This window comes from Balaenoptera physalus (genome assembly GCF_965194825.1).
Source record: "Balaenoptera physalus genome assembly, chromosome: 20".
NCBI classification, from domain to species: Eukaryota; Metazoa; Chordata; class Mammalia; order Artiodactyla; family Balaenopteridae; genus Balaenoptera; species Balaenoptera physalus.
Window position 1 is genome coordinate 29,990,085 of NC_138901.1, and position 7,591 is coordinate 29,997,675.

Below are 7,591 nucleotides of genomic sequence, written 5' to 3' on the forward strand. Positions count from 1 at the left end.
ATGTTCCCAGGCCACAGGGATCCAGAATCAAACTTCAGTCATGTTGCCAGGCCATACGTTACCACCATCAAACCTCAGTCATATTCCCAGTCCACAGGGTTCCAGAACCAAGGCTCAGTCAGTTTCCCGGGGCACAGCATTCCAAAATCTAAACATATGTCATGTTCCCAGGCCACAGTTTTCAAGAATCACGCCTCAGTCATGTTCCCAGGCCACAGGGATCCAGAATCAAACTTCAGTCATGTTGCCAGGCCATAGGGTACAACCATCAAACCTCAGTCATATTCCCAGTCCACAGGTTTCCAGAATCAAACGGATTTCATGTTCCCAGGCAACAGGGTATCGGAATCCAAACCGATGTCATGTTCCCAGGCCACAGGATTCCACACTCGAACATCAGTCATCTTCCCAGGTCAGTGGTTTCCAGAATCAAACCTCAGTCGTGTTCCCAGGACACAGGGTTCCAGAATCAAACCTCAGTCATGTTCCGAGTAAACAGGGCTCCAGAATCAAACCAATGTCATGTTCCCACGCCACGGGGTGCCAGTATCAGGCCGCAGTCATGTTCCCTGTTTACAGGGTTCCACAATCAAACCTCAGTCATGTTGCCAGTCCACAGTTTTCTGCCATCAATCCTAAGGCAACTTGCCAGGCCACAGGGTTCCAGAATCAAGCCTCAGTCATTTTGCCAGGCCATAGTGTTCCACCATCAAACCTCAGTCATGATTCCAGGCCACATGTTTCCACAATGAAACCTCAGTCATTTTCCCAGGCCAAAGGTTTCCAGAATCAAACCTCAGTCATATTCCCAGGACACATGGTTCCGGAAGCAAACCTGGGTCATGTTCGCAGGCCACAGGTTTCAGCAATCAAATCTCAGTCATGTTCCCAGGACACAGGTGTCCAGAATCAAACCTCAGTCATGTGCCCAGGGTACAGGCTTCCAGAAACAAACCTCAGTCATGTTGCCGGGCCACAGGTTTCCACCATTAAACCTCAGCCATGTTCCCAGGCCACAGGGTTCCAGAATCAAACCGGTCTCATATTTCCAGGCCACAGGGTTCCAGAATCCACCGATTTCATGTTCCCAAGCCACAGGGTTCCAGAATCAATCCTCAATTATGTTCCCAGGCAACAGGGTTCCAGAATAAAACCTCAGTCATGTTCCCAGTCCACAGGGTTCCAGAACCAAGGCTCAGTCAGGTTCCCGGGGCACAGTATTCCAAAATCTAAACAGATGTCATGTTCCCAGGCCACAGTTTTCAAGAATCACGCCTCAGTCATGTTCCCAGGCCACAGGGATCCAGAATCAAACTTCAGTCATGTTGCCAGGCCATGGGGTACCACCTTCAAACCTCAGTCATATTCCCAGGCCACAGGTTTCCAGAATCAAAGCGATTTCATGTTCCCAGGCAACAGGGTATCACAATCCAAACCGATGACATGTTCCCAGGCCACAGGATTCCACACTCTAACATCAGTCATCTTCCCAGGCCAATGGTATCCAGAATCAAACCTCAGTCATATTCCCAGGCCACATGGTTCCAGAATCAAACCTCAGTCGTGTTCCCAGGACACAGGTTTCCAGAATCAAACCAATGTCATTTTCCCTGGACACAGGTTTCAGAAATAAACTCCCAGTCATGTTACCAGGCCACAGAGTTCCACAATCAAACCTCAGTCACGTTGCAAGTCCACAGGTGTCAGCCTTCAAACCTCAGTCAACTTGCCATGCCACAGGGTTCCAGAATCAAACCTCAGTCATTTTGCGAGGCCATAGTGTTCCACCGTCAAACCTCATTCATAATCCCAGGCCCCATGTTTCCAGAATGAAACCTCAGTCATTTTCCCAGGCCAAGGGTTTCCAGAATCAAACCTCAGGCATATTCCCAGGACACATGGTTCCAGAATCAAACCTGAGTCATGTTCGCAGGCCACAGGTTTCAGAAATAAAATCCCAGTCATGTTCACAGGCCACAGGGTTCCACAATTAAACCTCAGTCATATTCCCAGGCCAGAGGGTTCCACAATCAACTCTCAGTCCTGTTGCCAGACCACGGTTCCACCATCAAACCTCAGTCATGTTGCCAGGCCACTGGTTTCCACCATCAAGCCTCAATAATGTTCCCAAGCCTGAGGGTTCCACTCTGAAACCTCAATCATGTTGCCAGGCCACAGGGTTCCACCATCAAACCTCAGTCATGTTCCGAGTAAACAGGGCTCCAGAATCAAACCAATGTCATGTTCCCACCCCACGGGATGCCAGTATCAGGCCTCAGTCATGTTCCCCGTTCACAAGGTTCCACAAACAAACCTCCGTCATGTTGCCAGTCCACAGGTTTCTGCCATCAAACCTAAGGCAACTTGCAAGGCCACAGGGTTCCAGAATCAAGCCAGAGTCATTTTGCCAGGCCATAGTGTTCCACCATCAAACCTCAGGCATGATTCCAGGCCACATGTTGCCACAATGAAACCTCAGTCATTTTCCCAGGCCAAAGGTTTCCAGAATCAAACCTCAGTCATATTCCCAGGACACATGGTTCCGGAAGCAAACCTGAGTCATGTTCGCAGGCCACAGGTTTCAGCAATCAAATCTCAGTCATGTTCCCAGGACACAGGTGTCCAGAATCAAACCTCAGTCATGTGCCCAGTGAACAGGCTTCCAGAAACAAACCTCAGTCATGTTTCCGGGCCACAGGTTTCCACCATCAAACCTCAGGCATGTTCCCAGGCCACAGGGTTCCAGAATCAAACCGTTTTCATATTCCCAGGCCTCAGGGATCCAGAATCCACCGATGTCATATTCCCAGGCTACAGGGTTCCAGAATAAAACCTCAGTCATATTCCCAGTCTACAGGGTTCCAGAACCAAGGCTCAGTCAAGTTCCCGGGGCACAGTATTCCACAATCTAAACAGATGTCATGTTCCCAGGCCACAATTTTCAAGAATCACGCCTCAGCCATTTTCCCAGGCCACAGGGATCCAGAATCAAACTTCAGTGATGTTGCCAGGCCATAGGGTACCACCATCAAACCTCAGTCATATTCCAGGGCACAGGTTTCCAGAATCAAACCGATTTCATGTTCCCAGGCAACAGGGTACCAGAATCCAAACCGATGTTATGTTCCCAGGCCACAGGATTCCACACTCTAACATCAGACATCTTCCCAGGCCAATGGTATCCAGAATCAAACCTCAGTCATATTCCCAGGCCACATGGTTCCAGAATCAAACCTCAGTCGTGTTCCCAGGACACAGGGTTCCAGAATCAAACCTCAGTCATGTTCCCTGGACACAGGTTTCAGAAATAAAATCCCAGTCATTTTCCCAGGCCAAAGTTTTCCAGAATCAAACCTCAGTCATATTCCCAGGACACATGGTTCTAGAATCAAAACTGAGTAATGTTCGCAGGCCACAGGTTTCAACAATCAAACCTCAGTCATGATCCCAGGACACAGGTGTCCAGAATCAAAATTCAGTCATGTCCGCAGGGAACAGGCTTCCAGAAACAAACCTCAGTCATATTCCCAGGCCACAGGTTTCCAGAATCAAACCTCAGTCTTGTTCCCAGGAAACAGGTTTCCAGAATAAACCCGATACCATGTTCCCTGGTCACAGTCTTCCAGAATCAAACCTCAGTCATGTTGCCAGGCCACAGGTTTCCACCATCAAACCTCAGACATGTTCCCAGGCCACAGGGTTCCAGAATCAAACCGTTCTCATATTCCCAGGCCACAGGGTTCCAGAATCCACCGATTTCATGTTCCCAGGCCACAGCGTTCCAGAATCAATCCTCAGTTATGTTCCCAGGCTACAGGGGTCCAGAATAAAACTTCAGTCATGTTCCCAGTCCACAGGGTTCCAGATCCAAAGCTCAGTCAGTTTCCCGGGGCACAGTATTCCACAATCTAAACAGATGTCATGTTCCCAGGCCTCAGGGTTCCAGAATCCACCGATGTCATGTTCCCAGGCCACAGGGTTCCAGAATCAATCCTCTGTTATGTTCCCAGGCTACAGGGTTCCAGAATGAAACCTCAGTCATGTTCCCTGGACACAGGTTTCAGAAATAAAATCCCAGTCATGTTCCCAGGCCACAGGGTTCCACAATTAAACCTCAGTCATATTCCCAGGCCAGAGGGTTCCACAATCAAACCTCAGTCCTGTTGCCAGACCACGGTTCCACCATCAAGCCTCAGTCATGTTCCCAGGCCAGAGTGTTCCACAATCAAACCTAAGTCATCTTTCCAAGCCACAGGGTTCCACCATCAAACCTCAGTCATGTTGCCATGCCACTGGTTTCCACCGTCAAGCCTCACTCATGTTCCCAAGCCTGAGGGTTCCACTCTGAAACCTCAAACATGTTGCCAGGCCACAGGTTTCCACCATCAAACCTCAGGCATGTTCCCAGGCCACAGGGTTCCAGAATCAAACCGTTTTCAAATTCCCAGGCCTCAGGGATCCAAAATCCACCCATGTCATATTCCCAGGCTACAGGGTACCAGAATAAAACCTCAGTCATGTTCCCAGTCCACAGGGTCCCAGAACCAAGGCTCAGTCAAGTTCCCGGGGCACAGTATTCCCCAATCTAAACCGATGTCATGTTCCCAGGCCACAATTTTCAAGAATCACGCCTCAGCCATATTCCCAGGCCACAGGGATCCAGAATCAAACTTCAGTCATGTTGCCAGGCCATAGGGTACCACCATCAAACCTCAGTCATATTCCCAGGCCACAGGTTTCCAGAATCAAAGCGATTTCATGTTCCCAGGTAACAGGGTACCAGAATACAAACCGATGTCATGTTCCCAGGCCATAGGATTCCACACTCTAACATCAGTCATCTTCCCAGGCCAATGGTATCCAGAATCAAACCTCAGTCATATTCCCAGGCCACATGGTTCCAGAATCAAACCTCAGTCGTGTTCCCAGGACACATGGTTCCAGAATAAAACCTCAGTCATGTTCCCTGGACACAGGTTTAAGAAATAAAATCCCAGTCATGTTCCCAGGCCACAGGATTCCACAATTAAACCTCAGTCATATTCCCAGGCCAGAGTGTTCCACAATCAAACCTCAGTCCTGTGGCCAGGCCACTGGTTTCATCCATCAAGCCTCACTCATGTTCCCAACCCTGAGGGTTCCACTCTGAAACCTCAAACATTTTGCCAGGCCACAGGTTTCCACCATCAAACCTCAGGCATGTTCCCAGGCCACAGGGTTCCAGAATCAAACCGTTTTCATATTCCCAGGCCTCAGGGTTCCAGAATCCACCGATGTCATATTCCCAGGCTACAGGGTTCCAGAATAAAACCTCAGTCGTGTTCCCAGGACACAGGGTTTCAGAATCAAACCTCAGTCATGTTCCCTGGACACAGGTTTCAGAAATAAAATCCCAGTCAAGTTCCCAGGCCACAGGGTTCCACAATGAAACCTCAGTCATGTTGCCAGTCCACAGGTTTCTGCCATCAAACCTCAGTCAACTTGCCAGGCCACAGGGTTCCAGAATCAAGCCTCACTAATTTTGCCAGGCCATAGTGTTCCACCATCAAACCTCAGTCATGATCGCAGGCCCCATGTTTCCACAATGAAACCTCAGTCATTTTCCCAGGACAAAGGTTTCCAGAATCAAACCTCAGTCATATTCCCAGGACACATGGTTCCAGAATCAAACCTGAGTCATGTTCGCAGGCCACAGGTTTCAACAATCAAACCTCAGTCATGATCCCAGGACACAGGTGTCCAGAATCAAACCTCAGTCATGTTCCCAGGGAACAGGCTTCCAGAAACAAACCTCAGTCATGTTCCCAGGCCACAGGGTTCCAGAATCAAACCTCAGTCTTGTTCCCAGGACACAGGTTTCCATAATAAACCCGATATCATGTTCCCTGGTCACAGTCTTCCAGAATGAAACCTCAGTCATGTTGCCAGGCCACAGGTTTCCACCATCAAACCTCAGACATGTTCCCAGACCACAGGGTTCCAGAATCAAACCGTTCTCGTATTCCCAGGCCACAGGTTTCTAGAATTCACCGATATCATGTTACCAGGCCACAGGGTTCCAGAACCAAGGCTCAGTCAGTTTCCCGGGGCACAGTATTCCACAATCTAAACAGCTGTCATGTTCCCAGGCCTCAGGGTTCCAGAATCCACCGATGTCATGTTCCCAGGCCACAATGTTCCAGAATCAATCCTCTGTCATATTCCCAGGCCACAGGGTTACAGAATAAAACCTCAGTCATGTTCCCAGTCTACAGGGTTCCAGAACCAAGGCTCAGTCAGGTTCCCGGGGCACAGTATTCCACAATCTAAACAGATGTCATGTTCCCAGGCCAGAGTTTTCAAGAATCACGCCTCAGTCATGTTCCCAGGCCACAGGGATCCAGAATCAAACTTCAGTCATGTTGCCAGGCCATAGGGTACCACCATCAAACCTGAGTCATATTCCCAGTCCACAGGGTTCCAGAACCAAGGCTCAGTCAGTTTCCCGGGGCACAGTATTCCAAAATCTAAACATATGTCAAGTTCCCAGGCCACAGTTTTCAAGAATCACGCCTCAGTCATGTTCCCAGGCCACAGGGATCCAGAATCAAACTTCAGTCATTTTGCCAGGCCATAGGGTACAACCATCAAACCTCAGTCATATTCCCAGGCCACAGGTTTCCAGAATCAAACCGATTTCATGTTCCCAGGCAACAGGGTACCAGAATCCAAACCGATGTCATGTTCCCAGGCCACAGGATTCCACACTCTAACATCAGTCATCTTCCCTGGCCAATGGTTTCCAGAATCAAACCTCAGTCGTGTTCCCAGGACACAGGGTTCCAGAATCAAACCTCAGTCATGTTCCCTGGACACAGGTTTCAGAAATAAAATCCCAGTCATGTTCCCAGGCCACAGGTTTCCACAATTAAACCTCAGTCATATTCCCAGGCCAGAGGGTTCCACAATCAAACCTCAGTCCTGTTGCCAGACCACGGTTCCACCATCAAGCCTCAGTCATGTTCCCAGGCCAGAGTGTTCCACAATCAAACCTAAGTTATCTTGCCAAGCCACAGGGTTCCACCATCAGACCTCAGTCATGTTGCCAGGCCACTGGTTTCCACCATCAAGCCTCACTCATGTTCCCAAGCCTGAGGGTTCCACTCTGAAACCTCAATCATGTTGCCAGGACACAGGGTTCAACCATCAAACCTCAGTCATGTTCCGAGTAAACAGGGCTCCAGAATCAAACCAATGTCATGTTCCCACGCCACGGGGTGCCAGTATCAGGCCTCAGTCATGTTCCCCGTTCACAGGGTTCCACAATCAAACCTCAGTCATGTTGCCAGTCCACAGGTTTCTGCCATCAAACCTAAGGCAACTTGCCAGGCCACAGGGTTCCAGAATTAAGCCTCAGTCATTTTGCCAGGCCATAGTGTTCCACCATCAAAGCTCAGTCATGACTCCAGGCTACATGTTTCCACAATGAAACCTCAGTCATTTTCCCAGGCCAAAGGTTTCCAGAATCAAACCTCAGTCATATTCCCAGGACACATGGTTCCGGAAGCAAACCTGGGTCATGTTCGCAGGCCACAGGTTTCAGCAATCAAAT

The 7,591-nt window shown here is 49.3% G+C and overlaps 1 long non-coding RNA gene across 1 annotated transcript; it reads right to left on the reverse strand.

Annotated features, from left to right (window-relative positions):
• Positions 1-3,763: 3,763 nt before the first annotated feature.
• On the reverse strand, positions 3,764-6,331 carry LOC309649877. The gene is made up of 2 exons (XR_014257345.1): positions 6,231-6,331; positions 3,764-3,832 (listed from the first exon to the last, which is right to left on the reverse strand). It is a non-coding gene; the product is annotated as an uncharacterized lncRNA (long non-coding RNA).
• Between the last annotated feature and the right edge of the window lie 1,260 nt (positions 6,332-7,591).